General features: G+C 50.0%; 1 protein-coding gene across 2 annotated transcripts in view; it reads left to right on the forward strand.

The window, feature by feature from the left end:
- Positions 1–20,907, forward strand: part of CHST1 (carbohydrate sulfotransferase 1) — a 281,686-nt gene that overhangs the window by 121,553 nt on the left and 139,226 nt on the right. Inside the window, exon 1 of one of the 2 annotated variants that reach the window (XM_063944326.1) lies at positions 10,587–11,016. The exons of the other annotated variant lie outside the window; for it this stretch is intronic. The gene's annotated coding sequence lies outside the window, so the exon portion shown is untranslated. Of the gene's footprint in view, positions 1–10,586; positions 11,017–20,907 lie in introns of those variants that run through there. 2 annotated transcript variants of the gene reach the window in all.

Consider the following 20,907-nt stretch of genomic DNA (forward strand, 5'->3'; position numbering starts at 1 on the left):
TGAGAACCGTTGAAGAGTGAGAGCTGGATGTGGTCGGCCTGCCTATTTATGCCCCACACACAATGCAATCCTCATAGTCCCTACAATCCCATTGTCCATTGGACGTCGGAATTCGGCCCTGTATCATAACAAAAGGTCATAGGTTGATTCATACAGGAGGGCTGTGACGATTTCAAACAGCTCAGGTGGGTGGGAAACTAGGTTTCCCGCCGCATACCTGAGTATGAGTAAATAATAGAAATGGACATAAACTTCTTATGTCCATAACTATTCGCACGAGCGATTAATACGCTCCAAACCAACACCGGAATATTGCTAATTAAATACTCTTCCGATGGGTACCAAACACTGCTGCATGACTCTTGTTAGACCCTTCCCACAATACAAAGAGGGATTCCTCAGCTCAGGGACATTCTATATTAACTAAACTTTCAGAAACTATCAAAGGGACCATGATCTACAAACTACATTAATTGTGAAAATATGTAACGATTGGGTCGCACGCTACGACTACATACTCTTTACCGTAAATACGCATACCGATGCGAGTGGGTGCACGCATCAGCGGGTATGCGCTATCACGGGAAAGCGCACGCATGCGCAGCACGGACCAGCATGAGGTGCAAATATGGCAGCGTGTATAGGGATATTTTTCTGACTTTGACAATGCATTAGTCAATAGGTCACATGGTCAATAGGTCAACATGGAACAATGTTGACATATAAAAGGCCGACATGAGATTTCTGCGTTTTTTCTTCTTCATTTTTTTAACTTTTTCATACTTTACGACCCACGTGGACTACAATTGGGAACAGTAACCTTGCCCAAAGAATGGCGTGCGAAGCGAGCTATGCGAGGGGACACGGTGCACTAATTGGGGTTTCCCGTCACTTTACGAAGAAAACGACACCATAAACCGTAAAAAAACTCATGTCAACCTAGCACATGTTGACCTATTGACCATGTCAACCTAGTGATCATGTCGACCAATAGTGGTCGACTTAATGACTGTCGACATAAGTGTGGTCGACCTAATGACCCATAGCTCTCAGGCAGTGGGGCCCAGCTGGAATTTCCCCTGTATACCTGTGGGCCAGTCTGACCATGAGCAGGTGTTATATCAGTTTGGTCTACTAGGCAACAAATTTAGCTGCGCCATCATGAAAACAATTGCTGTGGGTGGTCCCTCATACACCTAGAGTATATTACAGCCAGTTGGATGACATTTCTCAACAATAGCCTACTATGGGAAAAGCAAATCACCTAAACACACATGATAAGATTCTACTACCACTGGCCATTAGCGCTGCTCCATGACAATGGGGGTCATTCCGAGTTGATCGCTTGCTGCATTAGTTCGCAGCGCAGCGATCAGGCTAAAAAAAATGGCAATTCTGCGCATGCGGCGCAATGCGCACACACGACGTACGGGCACAATGAACGATGCAGTTTTGCACAGGGTCTAGCGATGCATTTCAGTCGCACTGCTTGCCGCTGAGTGATTGACATGAAGTGGGCGTCACTGGGTGGCAACTGACCGTTTTCAGGGAGTGTTTGGAAAAACACAGGCGTACCAGGGAAAACGCAGGCGTGGCTGGGGAAACGCAGGCATGCCAGGAAAAACGCAGGCGTGGCTGGGCGAACGCTAGGCAAGTTTGTGACATCAAATCCGGAACTGAATAGTCTGAAGTGGTCACAAGTGCTGAGTAGGTTTTGAGCTACTCTGAAACTACACAAATTTTTTTTGCAGGCGCTCTGCGATACAACCGTTCGACTTCTGCTAAGCTAAAATACACTCCCAGTGGGCGGCGGCACAGCGTTGCATGGCTGCTAAAAACTGCTAGCGAGCGATCAGCTTGGAATGACCCCCAACGTACCTTCACTAACAGTGAGGATAATCCATCTACCATAATTGGTCTGTACTTGTAATTACATTTTTTGGATCTATTCTGTTACCATGCTTACCCTTTAATTAGTTCTCTCATTGTTCTGTGTTGATTAAAAGTTAACCAAAACATTTAAGCTTCTAATGTTAATTTCATAGACTATTCTGAACAAACGACAGATACTGATTGGTTGTTACTTTATCTTTCTCCACTTTATCTCTTTCCAAGGATAGATACATTTCCTACTGAGAGTTGTGATTAATAAGTGGAAAAAAAAAATATCATTAACTTTTCTCACAGAGCGATTCCTAAAAGAACACCAGGAACACTGGTGAGAGTAGACGACACCCTTGCCTGCCCACAGCGTGCAGGGGTGTCGCCACGCCCTGTTATGAATACGTGAGTCCTGTTTACATGCTGCGCCAGTCGCTGAAGGGTGAGTGGTTATGGTTTCTTTTGGGCACTGCTGCTCCTTCGTGGCGGACCTGGCTTCTCTTTAGTGAAGAATCACTGGGCCTAACTCAGACCTGATCGCTGGGCAGCGATTTTTGCACTGCTGCGATCAGATAGTCGCCGCCTACAGGGGAGTGTATTTTTTGCTGTACAAGTGTGCGAACGCATGTGTACCAGAGCTGTACAAACAGATCTTGTGCAGTCTCTGCGCAGCCCAGGACTTACTCATCCGCTGCGATCACATCAGCCTGTCCGGGACCGGAATTGACGTCAGGAACCCTCCCTGCAAACACTTGGGCACGCCTGCTTTTTCCAAACACTCCCAGAAAACGGTCAGTTGTCACCCACAAACGCCCTCTTCCTGTCAATCTCCTTGTGAACGCCCGTGCAAATGGATTCTTCGCACAAACCCATCGCTGAGCGGCGATTCGCTTTGTACCTGTACGACACACCTGCGCATTGCAGTGCATACGCATGCGCAGTTTAGAATTGATCGCCCGCTGTACGAAAACGCAGCCTAGCGATCAGGTCTGAATTACCCCCCCCCCCCTATGTGTGCTTATTGTCGCCACTGTAGTTGAGAGAAGACACCAAAATGAACAGCCACCACCTCAATGATACCCCTTTTACACCTAGAATCGCGGCTCGCAGCCGGGAGCCTGACACCGGTGCTACCCGGCTGTGACCCGCGTCAGCCCCCTTTCCTGCTGCAATCACTAACCCCGGCATATTGCCGGGTTGGTGACGTTGCCAGTGATGCGGCGGGGGCAGCGCTGGGAGATCACATGATCTCCCAGCGCTGCCCTTCCATACACTGTGAACGGGAGCCGGGTCGCATCGACCCGGCTTACATTAACACAGCACAGCTTGCTGGGTTGAACCCGTGTTCAACCCTGCAAGCTACCCTAGTTGGAATATCGGGTCACTCGATTATTCTGGATTATTCCAACTCGCCCCTTTTACACCAACCAGCAACACGGGTTATGCGCATTCATGTGTAATAACCCGTGTTATATGCTGGTTGGTGTAAAAGGGTTATGAGACCTGCGCACTGAACCTATTGACAGGTATGGACAGTGATATGATGGTACCTGAACCACCACAATAAAATCTAGGATTCAATATACAGGTACACCACTGATTATCCGCCACCTGATGGTCCGGCACCTCTTTTAGGGGTCTATGCAGATGTATTAACCTGGAGAAGGCATAAGGAAATGATAAACCAGTGATAAATGCAAGGTGATAAACGCACCAGCCAATCAGCTCCTAACTGTTAATTTACATATTGGAGCTGATTGGCTGGTGCATTTATCACCTTGCATTTATCACTGGTTTATCACTTCCTTATGCCTTCTCCAGGTTAATACATCTGCCCGTATTTACTAAGCCTTGGATGGAGATAAAGTCGCTGGAGATAAAGTACCAGCCTGTGACATGTCAGGTAGGAGCTGATTGGCTGGTACTTTATCTCCGGCCACTTTACCTCCACCAGAGGCTTAGTAAATAGACCACTTAATCCGGACACATCAGGTGCCGGGGAAGTTAGGCTGCGGGTGGGAATTAGTATGCGAGAGGGTCTAGATAGGCTGCGGGAGACGTTTGGAAGGCTGCAGGAGGTCTTAGATAGGCAGCGGGAGGCTTAGTTAGGCTGTGGTTTGGATAGTCTGACTGCGGGTGGGGAGTTGGGCTGCCTGGCTGGAATGAGGCTGTGGGGGACACGCTGGATAGAATTAGGCTGTGTGTGTGTGTGTGTGTGTGTGTGGGGTCAGGATGCCGACGACATCACCGTCAACGATACCACCGATAATCCGGCAAAATCGATAATCCGGCACAGTCCTGGAACTGAGGGTACCGGATTATCGGTGGTGTACCTCTATCTCATTCCTGCTCCGTGTTGTCCTACTAGCGAGCTCAGGCTGTCAGTGTGTATATGATATAAATTCACTATGACCTTTATTAAAACTGAGTAATCATTTTGGGCCTATATATCAGATTATGCTCTATCGGCAGCGCTGGCATTCACGAAGCAGCCAAACAATGCTGAATATTTAAAGAGCAAGAAAAAAAACTATTGTAATGAGCTCTAGTGTGGATGAACTACTGAGTTATTGCACAGGATACAAATAGGGGATAGGAGAGCATAAAACCGCAGGACTGAGATGGGCTGTAAGCAGAGCGTTACTTCAGGGTAGACAAGAATCTCCCTATGGATGGCCTTCTAGCCTAAATGCATTTGTGATGAAGGCAACAAAAAAAACCAGACAGACCCTAAGGTGGTGGTATGAAAGCGACTGACAGATGGAAACGGAGATCAGACAGCGGCGAACGCACAAACTGAGAGACAGCGCAGGGCAGCTAGCGCTTCCTACCTGGCCTGGGGCTACTGGAGCAGTCAGGGACCTTCTAAGTCAATGATGACTCTCGCTATTTAAAAGGGCAAACTTGCTCTGAGGCACGTATTACTGGAGAGCGCGGTAAAAGATATAGCACTACAACAAAACCATGGCACTCAGCGTGTTTTACTGAGGAGCTGACCACAGCATTAACCCTTTAACTGCCATTAATATATATATATATATATATACTAGGTGATTCATCGCGCCCTACGGGCGCTCTTCACACCGTCGTTAGGGGCTACGCCCCGTTAACCCCTGCACGCCTTTGAACATACGCAGGCCGGTAGATAACAGAACCTGAAATGCAGGGCAGTAAAGAGGGCATACAGAAATGGGTTCCGGTTGAGAAAAGATAGACAGGTGTAGGGGGGGGAGAAAGGGAATGTACAGAAACGCTGTGCGATGGGTAAAGGATAGGGAGAGGGTGGGTGGTAGGGAGAGGATAAAGAGAGGGAAGGTGTTAGACAGAAAATGGCATTGCAAGAGGCTACGACCCATTAACCCCTGCACGGGCTTCAGCTGTGCTATAATTGTTATTATATGGAGTATTACCTTCACAAAAGTTTATGCTATTGGGTAAATATTGCAAGGGGGAAGGGCATGCAATTGTCAAGGGGGCGTAGCCCTTTGTGAGGGCGTGAAGAGTGGCTGCAGGGCACAATGAATAACATAGTGTATATACTGCTAGTGTATGTAGCGCAGCTTATACACACAGTGGCCAAAGGTATCAGAGCCGTGTATACACACAATGGACACAGGTAGCTGAGCCGATTATACACACAATGGCCACAGGTAACGGAGCCACGTATCCACACAGTGGCCAGAGGTAGCAGGCCAGCTTATGCACACAATACCCACAGGTAGCAGAGCCGCTTATACACACAATACCCACAGGTAGCAGAGCCGCTTATACACACAGCGCCCACAGGTAGCAGCGCAGCTTATACACACAGCGCCCACAGGTAGCAGCGCAGCTTATACACACAGTGGCCACAGGTATCAGAGCCACGTATCCACACAGTGGCCAGAGGTAGCAGGGAAGCTTATACACACAATACCCAACGGTAGCAGAGCCGCTTATACACACAGCGCCCACAGGCAGCAGAGCCGCTTATACACACAGTACCCACAGGTAGCAGAGCCGCTTATACACACAGTGCCCACAGGTAGCAGAGACGCTTATACACACAGTGCCCACAGGTAGCAGAGCCGCTTATACACACAGTGCCCACAGGTAGCAGAGACGTTTATACACAACGTGCCCACAGGTAGCAAAGCAGTTTATATACACAATGACCACAGGTAGCAGTGGTGCTTATACACACAATGGCCCCCGGTAGCAGTGCCACTTCTACACACAATTCCCATAGGTAACAGAGGCGCTTATACACACAGTGGCCACAGGTAGCTGAGCCGCTTATACACACAATGGCCACAGGTAGCAGCACCACTTATACACACAATGGCCACTTTTAGCAGCACCGCTTATGCACACAATGGCCACTGGTAGCAGTGTCACTTATACACACAATGGCCACAGGTAGCAGCACCACTTATACACACAATGGCCACAGGTAGCAGTGGCGCTTATACACACAATGGCCACTGGTACCAGAGCCGCGTATACACACAATGGCCACAGGTAGCAGTGTCATTTATACACACAATGGCCACTGGTAGCAGAGCCGCGTATACACACAGTGCCCACAGGTAGCAGCGCCACTTATACACAATGGCCACAGGTAGCAGTGTCGCTTAGACACATAATGGGCACAGTATTACTTTTTTTTAATTAATCCAATGTCCACTGGTGGCATCTATACTCACAGAAGTTCAGTGTGTGTGGGGGGTGTTTGGAAAGGGGGTGGATTCAGTGAGGTGGAGGTGCCTATCCGTGCCGCTGATCACCCTGATTCAGGGAATCGCTTGTAGCGGCCGCGGATGGTGTCCGAGGTGCTACGTGTGGTGGAGGTGTGGGTGCGGGAGGGGGTCCAGAGGAGTTGCGGGTGGTGGAGGGGTGGGTGCAGTGGCACGGATGGCGGAAAGGGTGCAGAGGTGCTGTGGGTGGGGGAGGGGTAGGTGTGGAGGGGGCGCGGATGGGGGAGGGGGTGCAAAAGGTGCGGGTGTGGAAGGGGAGTGTAGATGCTGTTGGTGGGGGAGGGGTGGGTGCGGGGGGCTGTGGATGAAGGAGGGGTCTGGAGGTGGTGTGCGTGGGGGAGGGGCGATGTAGTGGGGGGGTGTTCGGGGAGGTGGGGTTGCAGGGGGGGTGAGGTTGGGTTCTAGAAGTGCTGCGGGTGGAGGAGGGGTGGCTGCAGGGGAGCCGTGGATGGGGTCCGGAGGTGCTGTGGGAGGTGATCCAGAGGTGCTGCGGGTGGGGGAGGTGTGGTAGGTCCACGAATGGGGGAAGGTGTCTATAGATGATGTGGGTGGGGGAGGGTGCCGGAGGATCTGTGTTTGGGGGAGTGGCGGCTGCGGGTGCATGGTGGGGTCCGGATGCACTGTGGGCAGTGGAAGGGGCGGGGGGTGCTGCGGGTGTGGGTGCTATGGGTGGGGGCGGGAGTGCAGCGGGTGGGAGGGGGATGTGGTGGATGCTGTGGGTGGGAGGGGGGGCGTGTGCCACTGGTGGGGGGCGGATGTGGTGGATGCTATTGGTGCTGCGGGTGGGGGAGGGGTGGGTGGGGTGGGGTGGATGGTGCGGGGGTGTAGTGGGGGGGAGAGGTGGGTATGGGGGTGCGGGCGGGTGGGGAAGGGGTGGCGGGTGCTGCGGGTGTGGGTGCTACGGGTGGCGGAGGGACGTGTTCCGTGGGTGTGGGCGGATGTGGTAGACGCTGTGGGTGCCGCGGGTGGGGGAGGTGCGGGTGGGGTGGAGGGTGAGAGAGGTGGGTGTGGGTTGGGGGAGGGTGGGGGGGTGTAGCGGGGGGAGAAGTGGGTATGGGGGTGGGGGAGGTACGGGGGTGCCGCGGGTGGGGGAGGGGCGGGGGTGCCGCGGGTTGTGGGTGATACGGGTGGGGGAGGGGGCGGGAGTGCCGTGGGTGGGGGAGGGACATGTGCCGGGGGTGGGGGCCGGATGTGTTGGTTGGCGCGGGTGGGCAAGCGGTGGGGGGTGCTGCTACGGGTGGGGGAGGGGACGCAAGGCGGATGTGGTGGTTGCCGGGGGTGGGCGGCGGATGTGGTGGATACTGTGGGTGGCGCGGGTGGGGGAGGTGTGGGGGTGCAACGGGTGAGGGAGGGGCATCTGCAGCGGGTGGGGGAGGGGCGGGAGTGCCGCGGTTGGGGGAGGGGCGGGGGGTGCTGCAGGTGTGGGTGCCGCCGGTGGGAGTGTGCGGGGTGGCACGGTGCGGGTGGGGTGGAGGGTGCGGGGGTGTAGAGGAGGGGAGTGGTGGGTATGGGGGTGGGGCGGGAGTGCCGCGGGTGGGGGAGGTGCAGGGGTGCCACGGGTTATGGGTGCTATGGGTGGGGGAGGGGCGGGAGTGCCGCCGGTGGGGGAGGGGCGTGTGCAGAGGGTGGGGGACGGATGTGGTGGGTGCTGCAGGTAGGGTGGAGGGTGGGGGGGGTAGCGGGGGGGGAGAAGTGGGTATGGGAGTGAGGGAGGTGCGGGGGTGCTGCGGGTGGGGGAGGGGCGGGGGGTGCTAGGGGTGGGCAGGCATGCAGTGCACGGGGGAGGGGCGTGTGCCGCGGGTGGGGGCTGGATGTGGTGGATGCTGTGGGAGGTGCGGGTGGGGTGGAGGGTGCGGGGTAGGAGGGAGAGGTGGGTATGGGGGTGGGGGAGGTGCGGCTGTGGGGGTGTGGTGGGTGTCTGGATGCGCTGCGGGCAGGGGGTGCTGCGGGTGTGGTTGCTACGGGTGGGGGCCGGAGTACTGCGGGTGGGGGAGGGGCGTGTGCCGCGGGTGGGGGGGCGGATGTGGTGGATGCTATGGGTGCTGCGGGTGGGGGAGGGGCGGGTGGGGTGGAGGGTGCGGGGGTGTAGCGGGGGGAGAGGTGGGTATGGGGGTGCCGCAGGTGGGGGAGGGGTGGTGGGTGCTACGGGTGGGGGAGGGGCATGTGTCACCCGTTGGGGGCGGATGGGGTGGATACTGTGGGTGCCGCAGGTGAAGGAGCCGCGGGTGGGGGAGGGGCAGGTGGGGTGGAGGGTGCGGGGGTGTAGCGGGGGGAGAGGTGGGTATGGGGGCGGGGGTGCTGCGGGTGGGGGAGGGGCGGGGGGTGCCGGGGTTTGTGTGTGCTACGGGTGGGGGAGGGGGCGGGAGTGGTGCGGGTGGGGGAGGGGCGTGTACCGTGGGTGGAGGACAGATGTGGTGGATGGTGTGGGTGGCGCGGGTGGGGGAGGGGCGGGGGGTGCCGCGGGTGGGGGAGGGGGCGGGAGTGCCACGGGTGGGGGAGGGGGGTGCTACGGGTGGGGGAGGGGGTGGGAGTGCCATGGGTGGGGGAGGGGCATGTACCGCTGGTGCTGGAGGGGCGGGAGTGCCGCTGGTGGGGGGTGCTTTAGGTGTGGGTGCAACGGGTGGGGGAGGGGGTGAGAGTGCCGCGGGTGGGGGAGGGGCGTCTGCCGTGGGTGGGGGAGGGGCTGGGGTGCTGCAGGTGTGGGTGCAATGGGTGGGGGTTGGGCGAGAGTGCTGCGGGTGGGGGGTGCTTCAGGTGTGGGTGCAACGGGTGGGGGAGGGGGTGAGAGTGCCGTGGGTGGGGGAGGGGCGGGAGTGCCGCAGGTGGGGGAGGGGCGGGGGTGCTGCAGGTGTGGGTGCAATGGGTGGGAGAGGGGCGAGAGTGCCGCGGGTGTGGGAGGGGCGGGGGATGCTGCAGGTGTGGGTGCAATGGGTGGGGGAGGGGCGAGAGTGCTGCAGGTGTGGGAGGGACGGGGGATGCTGCAGGTGTGGGTGCAATGGGTGGGGGAGGGGCAGGGGGTGCTGCATGTGTGGGTGCCGTGGGTGGGAGGGTGCGGGGTGGCGCAGGGCATGTGCCGCGGGTGGGGGGCGTATATTGTGGAGGCTGTGGGTGCCGCGGGTGGGAGGGGGGCGGGGGCGGCAGGCAGAGGTCGCCCACAGCATTCTCATCCGCAAGACTCACCGGCTCCAGTGTCATCAGACCAGGGTGCAGGGAGTGTACGGGGAGGGGGGAGAGAGGGGAAGGGCGGAGATGGGGAGGGGACTGGGCAGGGATGGGCGGACCGAGGGAGGGGACTGTTCCTGGCCTGCATCCAGCCACCCAGATCTGTGACTGTGACTCCGCCCAGCGTTAGAAATGCAGGCACAGAGTCACAGGGCTAATATATAGGATATATATATATATATATATAATTGTACATAGGATCCGGTACTCAATATACACTGCAGTGAATTTGCCAGGGCGCCTACTTTGAATATTATTTATTTATTACCAGTTATTTATATAGCGCACACATATTCCGCAGCGATTTACAGAGAATATTTGCCCATTCACATCAGTTCCTGCCCCAGTGGAGCTTACACTCTATATTCCCTACCACATGTACACACATTCATGCTAGGGTTAATTTTGTTGGGAGCCAATTAACCTACCAGTATATCACTTCGATGTAGGTGGCAAAATTGGAAGAACATATATTGAAATGAATAAAGCAGGAACCATAGATATAGACACCAGCACAGCAACAAGAGGTTATTTTATAACACTTGTTTATCCCCATATTGCTCATACCACATGCATTGCGCTTGTCTACTTCCAAACACCTCTTCCCTCTATCACACCTCGCTCCCTCACCATGCCTCCTTCTATGTGACACTTTCTCACATCCCTCCTCCCCTCTCTCCTTCTCCCTGATGTCTCTTACTCCCTCCCTTGCTCCCCCCTTCTCCCTCCCTCCTGTCTCCTTCTTCTCTCAGCTGCTCCCAGCCCTATAAGCTGGAATATCTCAGTGCCCTGGAAGGAGACACACACACACATTTCAGCAGGACTGCAGTGAGATAGCTGCCCTGCATCTGTCTGCCTCCCTCTCCCTCCCCTTCCCCAATCACAGATGCTCCCTTTCACAAGTAACTCTGTGATTTGCACTGGATACCAGGAGCCATAGTCAGGGTCTCCCTATGGAGAGAGGCTCACTGGACTGAAGCATGTTACGCCTAAATAATTAGGCAAGAGAGAGAGAGACTACGGAGATGGTGAGGATGGATGAGATTAGTGTAACAGGCTGGTGGGCTTGCACTGAGGATGGTGTACACAATTCTCACAAGGCACCAAGGCTTTTGCTGCAACCTCACTGAGGATCCCAGCTTCCTATCTCTTAGCACTGTGCGGCAAGGCTGGAGAGGTAAGTGCTACCCATGGACTGCAGTCACTCTGTGTCTCACTGCTTCTGGGGTGGGACATGGGGGCAGAGTGCTCCTCTGCTTCTCAGATGGTCAGGGCCCTGCATAGTATCAAGGTGGGAGGTCTAGATGCAACAAGATGGTATTATCTACAGCTAGGAGCACCCAGCAACATGGTAGGGAAAGGGGCAAGTGGTGTGGAATGCCCTGCATGGCAATAATTCCATCTATCTATCTATCTATCTATCTATCTATCTATCTATCTATCTATCTATCTATCTATCTATCATCTCTATTTCTTCTATCTATCTATCTATCTATCTATCTATCTCTCTATCATCTCTATTAAGTCTATCTATCTATCTATCTATCTATCTATCTATCTATCTATCTATCTATCTATCATACAACTCTTTTTCTCCTATCTATCTATCTATCTATCTATCTATCTATCTATCGTACATCTCTATTTCGCCTATCTATGTATCTATCTATATATCTGTGTATCTATCTATCTATCTATCTATCTATCTATCGTACAACTCTTTTTCTCCTATCTATCTATCTATCTATCTATCTATCTATCTATCTATCTATCTATCGTACAACTCTTTTTCTCCTATCTATCAATCTATCTATCTATCTATCTATCTATCTATCTATCTATCTATCTATCTATCGTACATCTATATTTCGCCTATCTATGTATCTATCTATATATCTGTGTATCTATCTATCTATCTATCTATCTATCTATCTATCTATCGTACATCTCTATTTCGCCTATCTATGTATCTATCTATCTATCTATCTATCTATCTATCTATCTATCTATCTATCTATCGTACAACTCTATTTCGACTATCTATCTATCTATCTATCTATCTATCTATCTATCTATCTATCTATCTATCTATCTATCTATCAGTCTGTCTCTCTGTCTATCTATCTATCTATCTATCTATCTATCTATCTATCTATCTATCTATCGTACATCTCTGTTTCGCCTATCTATCTATCTATCTATCTATCTATCTATCTATCTATCTATCTATCTATCATCTCTATTTCGCCTATCTATCTATCTATCTATCTATCTATCTATCTATCTATCTATCTATCTATCATCTCTATTTAGTCTATCTATCTATCTATCTATCTATCTATCTATCTATCTATCTATCTATCTATCTATCTATCGTACATCTCTATTTCACCTATCTATCTATCTATCTATCTATCTATCTATCTATCTATCTATCTATCTATCTATAATAGCTTTTTTCCTCTCATATCTATATCTATCTGTCTATCATCTACTGTATCTATATATCTCTCATATTTAAATATATATATCTTTCTCCTATCTATCTATCTATCTATCTATCTATCTATCTATCTATCTATCTATCTATCTATCTATCTATCTATCTATCTATCTATCTTTCCATCCATCCCGTAGCTACTTAGCTCTCCCCTGTACACAGGTGCAGACCCGTACTGTACTCTAGGCTGTTAGCTGCTGCTGTACCACAAGTCATTACAATGATTCCTTTCACGCTGTTTGGCCTTTGACACAATATCCCGCTACACAAGTGTTATTGATGTAGCCCCATACAGTAATATATATTTTCTCTTTGCTATACACACAGAAGGGAGGTGTTGTATGGTGTGGGTACCGTGATTGGCAGACAGTTCATGAAGCAATGGCATGAAAACTGCAGGGCAAAGTCAAGTTCAATCACTTTAATGATGTGTTCCCTATCTGAGTGAGGGTCAGTTCATGTACTGGGATGGCTGGGCTGCGGGCACATCACATCATATGTATGTATTCTGGGGCAGACGCATGGCCACATGTATATCTGAAACAGTGTGAGCCTCTATTGCTATTAATCACGTACTCTCCATGTGTAATAAACCATTATGTCAACATCATCACCTACACAAATGTAAAACAGAGCACTGCTGCTTCTTGATAGACAGCTCACTTACAAAAGAGGTTCCCGAGCAGCTGAACCTAACGCCAGGTAATCCGAACAACCAGTTCATACTGTGTTGAGAAGACCGACGGACTCACAGACACAGGATCACCTGCTTTTGGTGCAGTATGTTACATTAGAGGTGGGCCGGACCCCTATCTGGTCTGTAAGAGGAGCCTAATTACCAGTCTGCAGAACCTGCAATTGCAAATGTTCTGTTTAATGTCCTCCTGAATCCACACACACATTACTGATACAGCTATGGCAGCATGGAGAAGTTTGTGTTTGGTCTGGACTTAGACAGAACTTTGCTGCTATGTACAGAGGATTTAGGATCTAGCAGTGGACGGCATAACAAAAGGGTCTATTAGAATATAATCCACATGGACTGTCTATATTAAATCGCAAAGAAAGATGATGCAGAATAACAGGGATCATGATGACAGGAGTGAGTCTTACTAGTCCGGTAATAGAGATATTACATTGGATTGTATGCTGGGGTGAGTGTCGTCTATAGACATATATATATATTAATTGCAGTAAGGAATAAGGGAACTCGGTGGGAGGTCACATGATGTCTTTGGGTGACTGATATATGGGAACTAGAATATATGCAGAGTTTCTGAGTAATAGTGCATGTGAAATTATATTGCTGTGTCTGTCCTCTGCGCGTGTGTATGGCTACGTGGAGCGTAATTACACAGAAGGGGTATAATAATTGTAGAGGACAGGGTTCCCCAAACTCAGTCCTCAAGCACCCTAAAAGTTCAGAGGGTATGATCAAGCGGACTGAGGTACTAATTAAGATTTTATCTATGATCAACTTCTTTGACATGCGGGGGGACGCCCAGCACAGGGCAAGTATGGCCCACATGTCGAATCCAAGGTCCCCCCCCCGCCCCCTCCCCGCAGATGTTTTGCGTAGCCATCTGCCTGCGCAGCCTAGCTGCAACGGCAAACTGCTACCGGGCATGATAAGCGTTGCAGCAGCTGCATGTGATGTCATGCAGCCGCCCCCCCCCCCCCCCCCCCCCCTGTCGTTCGGACCATGCCTCTAAAACGGATTGTCAACGCTTGCAAACTGCGATGTTGATGCCCGTTCCCACCCCTCTCCAGGTCTTAAACTGCATTCTGAAGAGAATGCAGTTTAGGACCTTGCACATGCGCGTACCGGTGTACGCGCATGCACAGATTTACAGAAGTTGCTTCATAGCGAGTTAAGCACATCTGCGACGGAGTCTGATTCGGCCCCTAAGTCACCTGTGCTTAAGCATGGATATCCTTAAAGCTTGGACTGCTGGGGTTCTTTGAGGTCGGAGTTTGGTAATCACTGGTATAAAGTGTCCGATTGGGCGGTGGTCACACCATGATACTTTGAGGTCCGATGTATGTCACTCCCGCATTATTACATTAAACAGTGCACTTGTTGTTTTGTTGGCTACATAATGACTGTATGTCAGGTTGTCCTTTATGGTATAGCGTATATATATATATATATATATATATATGGTATAGGGTCATATTATCATAGAGATGCAGAAAACCCTCATTTCATGATTCTAATCATTACAACATATTGGGCTCCGTTTATAAAGCAGCAAAGAATCTATTTTCTGGTGAAATCTCCGGACAGATGGTCCTTTACGGATGGCAGTCATTAGCTAGACATGAGTTAGGTCGACATACATTGGGTCAACCACATTTGGTCGACATGCATTAGGTCGACACGATCACTAGGTCGACATGGAAAAAGGTCGACATGGGTTTATCACAATTTTTTTTATTTGTTTACCTTTTTCGTACTTAACGATCCACGTGGACTACAATTGGGAACGGTAACCTGTGCCGAGCGCAGCAGTAGCGGAGCGTGGCACCGTGCCCAAAGCATGGCGAGTGAAGCGGTGCACTAATTGGGGTTCCCGGTCACTTTACTCAGAAAACGACACAAAAAATGGTTAAAAAAAAACCACGTCGACTTTTTTTTATGTCGACATAGCACATGTCGACATAGTGATCATGTCGACCTAATGCATGTTGACCAAACGTGGTTGACCCAATGTGTGTCGACCTAACTCATGTCGATCTAATGGACCACACCCGTCCTTTTCTGCTTTGGTCAAATTATCAAAGGGTTAACGCTAGAGAAATCGAAAATGCATCCGTCTTTAATCTGTGTACCAGCGTTTACCACCGTCCCTTTAGCCCTCTGTGGTGTGACAGAATTAGGACATTTTATATAGCTTAACACCGCTTGCTGACTTCTGGAAATGGTGATGGAAATACCTAATGGGAGACCAGTAAGAGAGACATCATTGGAGCACGGCCGGGTTAAACAACTGAGCCACGCATGTGCGTTTCACGCCAGCAGGGCGGATCCTGCCGGTGATCACCGGACAGGTGCAGTTTGATGAATACCAGCAGTCTCCAAATGGGTATCGCTCGCGAGGAGTTTGTGGACTGAACTGATAAACAGAGTCAACAGGCCCAGATTTATCAAGCCTTGGAGAGTGATAAATGACACGGTGATAAAGTACCAACCAATCAGTTCCTAACTGTCATTTTCCAAACACAGGACAGTTTGGAGCTAAACCCATTAAAGTTGGGAGCTGATTAGCGGAAGCACCATTTATCATATGCAACGTGTTTTATCATTCACAACGCGTTTTATAATTTGTTGATATATGAGCCCCTAAGTCATGTATGACCCTGATTCTATATTCAAATTGCACATAGAGGGGGGAAACTATAAAGTAACAATTATTGAGAACTTGATTTGGCGGTTACACACACAGTTGAAGTTCTATGTGCTTGTTTAAGCTACTTTATATCAACACCGACAGGAAAAAACTCAAGTCAACGTTTTGGCCAAGCTCTTCCCCCAAAATTGACACACATTTTGTTGAGGCTCTAGCCATCGGGAAGTTTGAATGGCGATGCTACATTTATGACGCCAGGAATTCTGTATAAATAGTTACACTACGGCAGAGGTCAAGGATGTATTTTTCTTAAAGGATATCTACACTGTGAGCCAGATGCAGAGCTAAACGAAGTCGGCTGTAATTGCTCTGGCACTGCACACGTGGTAATATATGCATACATTTGCCCATATGGACATCTCGGTGGAGGACCCGCTCCCTACCCATGTGCTTAATTTGGTTGTCATCATTGACACAGACTAGTACCAGCCTAAACTTGATGCAAATGATATGGTAGGAAACAGGTGTAACTACGCGCATGCAGAACCCTGCGTAGCCCGCACTTCTGTCGATATGCCCTTTCTGAATTTATTAAGTGAGAATGCCCCGTTACAGTGTAGTGTGCACCTTAAGCCGCAAGGGGAGATGTGGCTGAAATGCGCACGGCTCTGCATCATGCGTGATAGTGCACACTTGGTTCTAAATAAACAGGCAGGAAAACTAAGCTCCGCAGGCTTAAGTTCAGCTCTGCATCAGCTGCAGTATCACTTCATTTCTAAATAAAGCTAATATGCACATACGTCCGTGCAGGGGCGTTTTAAGAGAGGAGGGGCCCACGTGCAGCCTCTGTCCTCTCCAACAGGTAGTAGACCCTGGCGTAAAGCCAGAGTCTACTGCGTATGCGCAGGTCTCCGGGAACATGGCGCCCTCGCCTTGTTCCTGGTGGACACGTCCAGTGCGCATACACAAATCACTCGGAAATAGCCGCGGCGCCATTTTCCAAGTGATTTGTGCCCGAACTGCAGGACTGCCGCCGTGCTGCTGCTGCTGCAAGTATACTCTGTGAGTGCAGTGTGTGTGGTGTGGGCCCCTCTGGACCTAGGGGACCATGTGCATCGCACACACTGCACCCATTATAGAAATGCCTATGCGTCCGTATCTTGTGTTGTCCTCATATCAGTGGTTGTACTGACTCATTCATATACTTGGTTTCATAGTCATCATCATCATCGCACACTTACACCACACCTCTCCCTCGTGTAAAAGATCTGTCTGGCTGCAGTTGACACACAATCTCTGAATTTAGCCAACCAATAAGAGCCATTACCACCTACAGTAGTTACACCCAGGGATGTAGAGAGGCATGTGAGAGCGGTGCTGTTGCATAAGACTTCCCCATAGCCCCTGCATCTGGCTAATAGGGTCCTTAGAACAGGACACTACGATCAGTGCAGTGTACGCCTGGAATATCCGGGCAGCTATACATTTTCTCCTGCCGGGAGCCCCACCCCCTCTTATGACATCACATGTTCGGGGGGCAAGGCTGGTACAGTGTTCCAGTAAGCCCTGCTCTGACGCTGGTTACACTCCTTCATATGCAGGTGAAGATGCGAGAGTTGAGTACGTTCGTTTCCAGAGTGACTGCAGTGCATCAGCCCCATACTTTCTGTTAGGATATGTCTAAAGCTGGGCACACACACTACAATCATCTGGCCGATCGGCCTGATATTGTCGTATTGCCCAGATATAATGACACAGTGTATCTGCGTGATCGATCCAAAAATATTGATCATTCGGGCATGCAGGATAATCCAGCATGTCCATCTGATTCAATATTTTCTAAGTTGAAAGTTTGCTGCATGTGGCAGTGTATGTCCTACTGAAGCTGACCGACGCACGTTTCCCCTGTCCCTTCACATGGAAAGGAATGGGGTAATGTATCCTCCTCAGGGAAAAGCTCAGATATCGTGACCAATACGCTGTGAGATATCTCACAGTGTATGGCCACAATGTCTGCTGGGTTACATGCCTTTCAGTCTGACAGGCATTTTATCTGCACGTGTATACCCAGCTTAAAGCTTAGCTACCTCACTTGAGTGCTAACACTGGGGCAATGGGGGTCATTCTGACCCGTTCACTTGCTGCTGTTTGTCGCAGCCGAGCGAACGGCTCTTTACTGCGCCGGCGCCTTAGCGCACCGGCGCATGCCAGACGGCCGCTGGGCGGGAGGGGGCGGAACGGCGTTTGGCTGCCGTTTCGTGGGAGCGGTCAGGCCAACGCAGTCGTGGCCGGACCGAACGGGGGACGGGCCGCAGCGGCTGCGTGACGTCACACGCAGCCACTGCGGGCCGGGGAGCGACGAGTAGCTCCCGGCCAGCACTCTAAAGCTGCGCTGGCCGGGAGTTACTCTTGGAGTGCAAAGGCATCGCCGCTGTGCAATGCCTTTGCACTTCTACGGGGGGGGGGGGGGGGCGGCACTGACATGCGGGGCGCAAAAGCCCTGTGCTGGGCGTCCCCCCGCATGTCAGTGTGAATGATCGTAGCTGTGCTAAATTTAGCACAGCTACGATCAACTCGGAATGACCCCCAATATTCTTTGATTTCAAATAACCTAAGTGAACTGTTGAGGATCTAAAGGCCACTCACAATGGGTAGGATAGAGGGCTGTGCAGACAGTTTGTGCGCTGTGTCCCGGGAATTTCAAATCGAGCAGCCAGTTAAATGGATATTACGACTTCATTTATCAACTGTAACAAATTTAAAAAGCAACTTTCTTATGGAAGGCAAACAACAGAAAGATGACTCCAGTTTGTAGTTAGCTCAGGACTTAGATACAATGCGTTTCATTTGCCACAGGAGGAGGATTGACATATACCCAATCCAATACTCAACAGGCTCCAATTACTTTCCAAATAGGCAAGATCAGCTCTAGATAGTTCTTCCCCGCACATTGTAACACATCTTGGGGACACTGCAAAGACCTTCGGAACACACAGAATTGGCTACTGGCAACCAATCCCATCTCTACCTGACCTTTAGGAGAGCTATACTCCACTACATGGCCAGGAGTATATGCTGGGCTGCAGACTATCTCCCCCTCCACCAGTCTATCTTCTCCTGTTCACTCCATCTCATACACAGTCCTTTACATGGTAAATGTAGTACAGGGAGATACATATGCATGCATGCACATAGAACTGAATACACATACGCAGGACCTGACACATTCCTTCTTTCCTCATTTTTATTCTTTGTTTTTATTTTTTGTAATTACAGTTGCTCACTGCACAATGCCTTATTTGTAGCAGTGCTCTCTACATGGAATCATCCCAATCTTCCAATCTTTTGTGTTGAACATATAATGAGACCTGTGACAGATAAAAGAAAATGCAAGTTTTTTAAAATGTATTTATTGTTCATTATCTTCTATAACTGTACTTGAAGATGATACAATACGCAGTACGGAGAACGACAGTGTGCTTCCACAGTAGTGATGCAGTTTACAGAGAGTTACAGAAGATTACTGTAGTAGGCACAGTACTGTACAGTAATTTAGGAGTGCTATAGTCTGCAGCAAGATTACATAGGTGGATGTGTGATTAGGGTGTGGATCATTGTATCGACCCTAACTAGGACGACCGCTATTGGTCGACAGTGACTAAGTCGACACCTGAAATGGGTCGACATGGTTATGAGGTCGACACATAAAAGATCGAAACGGAAAAGGTCGACGTAAGTTTTTGAATGTCATTTTCTTCGTAAAGAGACTGGGAACCCCAATTAGTGCTCCATGTCCCCTCGCATGGCTCGCTTCATGCTACAGGTTCCTACATTCCTAATCATAGTCCATGTGGATAGTAAGTAAGAAAAAGTTGAAATTTCTTCTTCTTCGAAAACTCACGTCGACTTTTTTGTGTCGACCTTTTTTCATGTCGAACTAGTGACCATGTCGACCAATAGTGGTCAGCCTAATGACTGTCGAGCTAAGTGAGGTCGACCTAAAGACCGGATACCGTGTGATTAGACCCACAAGGGTTTAACACTTGGTTTGCGGTATTCGAAAAATGTAATTCCCGGTTATTGTGCAAAAAAAGTGGTGCATAATTGCCAACTGTCCCTGTTTTTTTAGACAGTCCCAGCCTTTGACTCTTTTTATCTATGGCATTTTCTAGTGACACTTTTTTGTTACATTTTTTTTATTGCAAAATGCAAATCTCAGTGTCTGTTCTTATTTCGTCTATTGTGCAGTTTACATTGATTGAAGGTGTTTTCAGTAAAAATGTGCTATGGATTTGTCCAGCAATCATGTAATTCGGGAGGATGCATGGCAGTAGGTCACATCTGTGCGAGGCATGTGCCATGTGGAAATTCACCTACAGATGTGTCCTTATACACCTTGCCTCAGTACGCCATGCGGCATGAGGCATCCGGCGCAGAGCAGTGTAGCATAGCAACCTTTTCGTTAAACTTGCAACAAAACACCACTCAATTTATACAAGACACGACTTTAACAGCGCAGGAATTCATTTTACGTATGTACAAAGTCGCAGATGAAGCACAACGGAACCTGGCGTGAAAGAAATCCACGGCTGCAGCATCGTAGCACTTCTATACAGATTCAGTCTCATACGCACGCAGATGTACAAGTGTCACACATCAGATTAATCGGTGCAGTCTTGTTAAGCGGTTTTGCCACACCCGATTGTTATATTTGTGCGACAACACTAAGGACCTAATACATTAGCAATCACTAAAAAGCAATTTACAGAGTCTGCGATTTATCCACCCACAATTTAAAGATTCACCAATCCACCACTCTGCACCCATACATCACAGATATTTTTTGCATTCAGCCAGAGCCGGCCTTAGGCATAGGCAAACTAGGCAAATGCCTAGGGGCACAAGCAGCTTCTGATGATTAAAATGATATGCAGCATGCCTATATTCTGTGTGTGACTGCGGCTGTATCTGCATACGAAATGTTACGTTGCGTGTATTCCTGGAAATCACTGTAATGTAGCATTTCATATGCAGATACAGCCACAGTCACACACAGAATATAGGCATGCTGCATATCATTTTAATCAACAGAAGCAAGCTGCTTGTGCATCCTAGTGACATAGCAATGGAAATAAGATGATTTTTCATAAACTTCCGACGTTAGCAGAGCTGCCAGCTGACTCATGCCAGACATTTCCTGCAGAACTAGCGGTGGTGC

Source organism: Pseudophryne corroboree, chromosome 11 (genome assembly GCF_028390025.1).
Source record: "Pseudophryne corroboree isolate aPseCor3 chromosome 11, aPseCor3.hap2, whole genome shotgun sequence".
NCBI lineage: Eukaryota > Metazoa > Chordata > Amphibia > Anura > Myobatrachidae > Pseudophryne > Pseudophryne corroboree.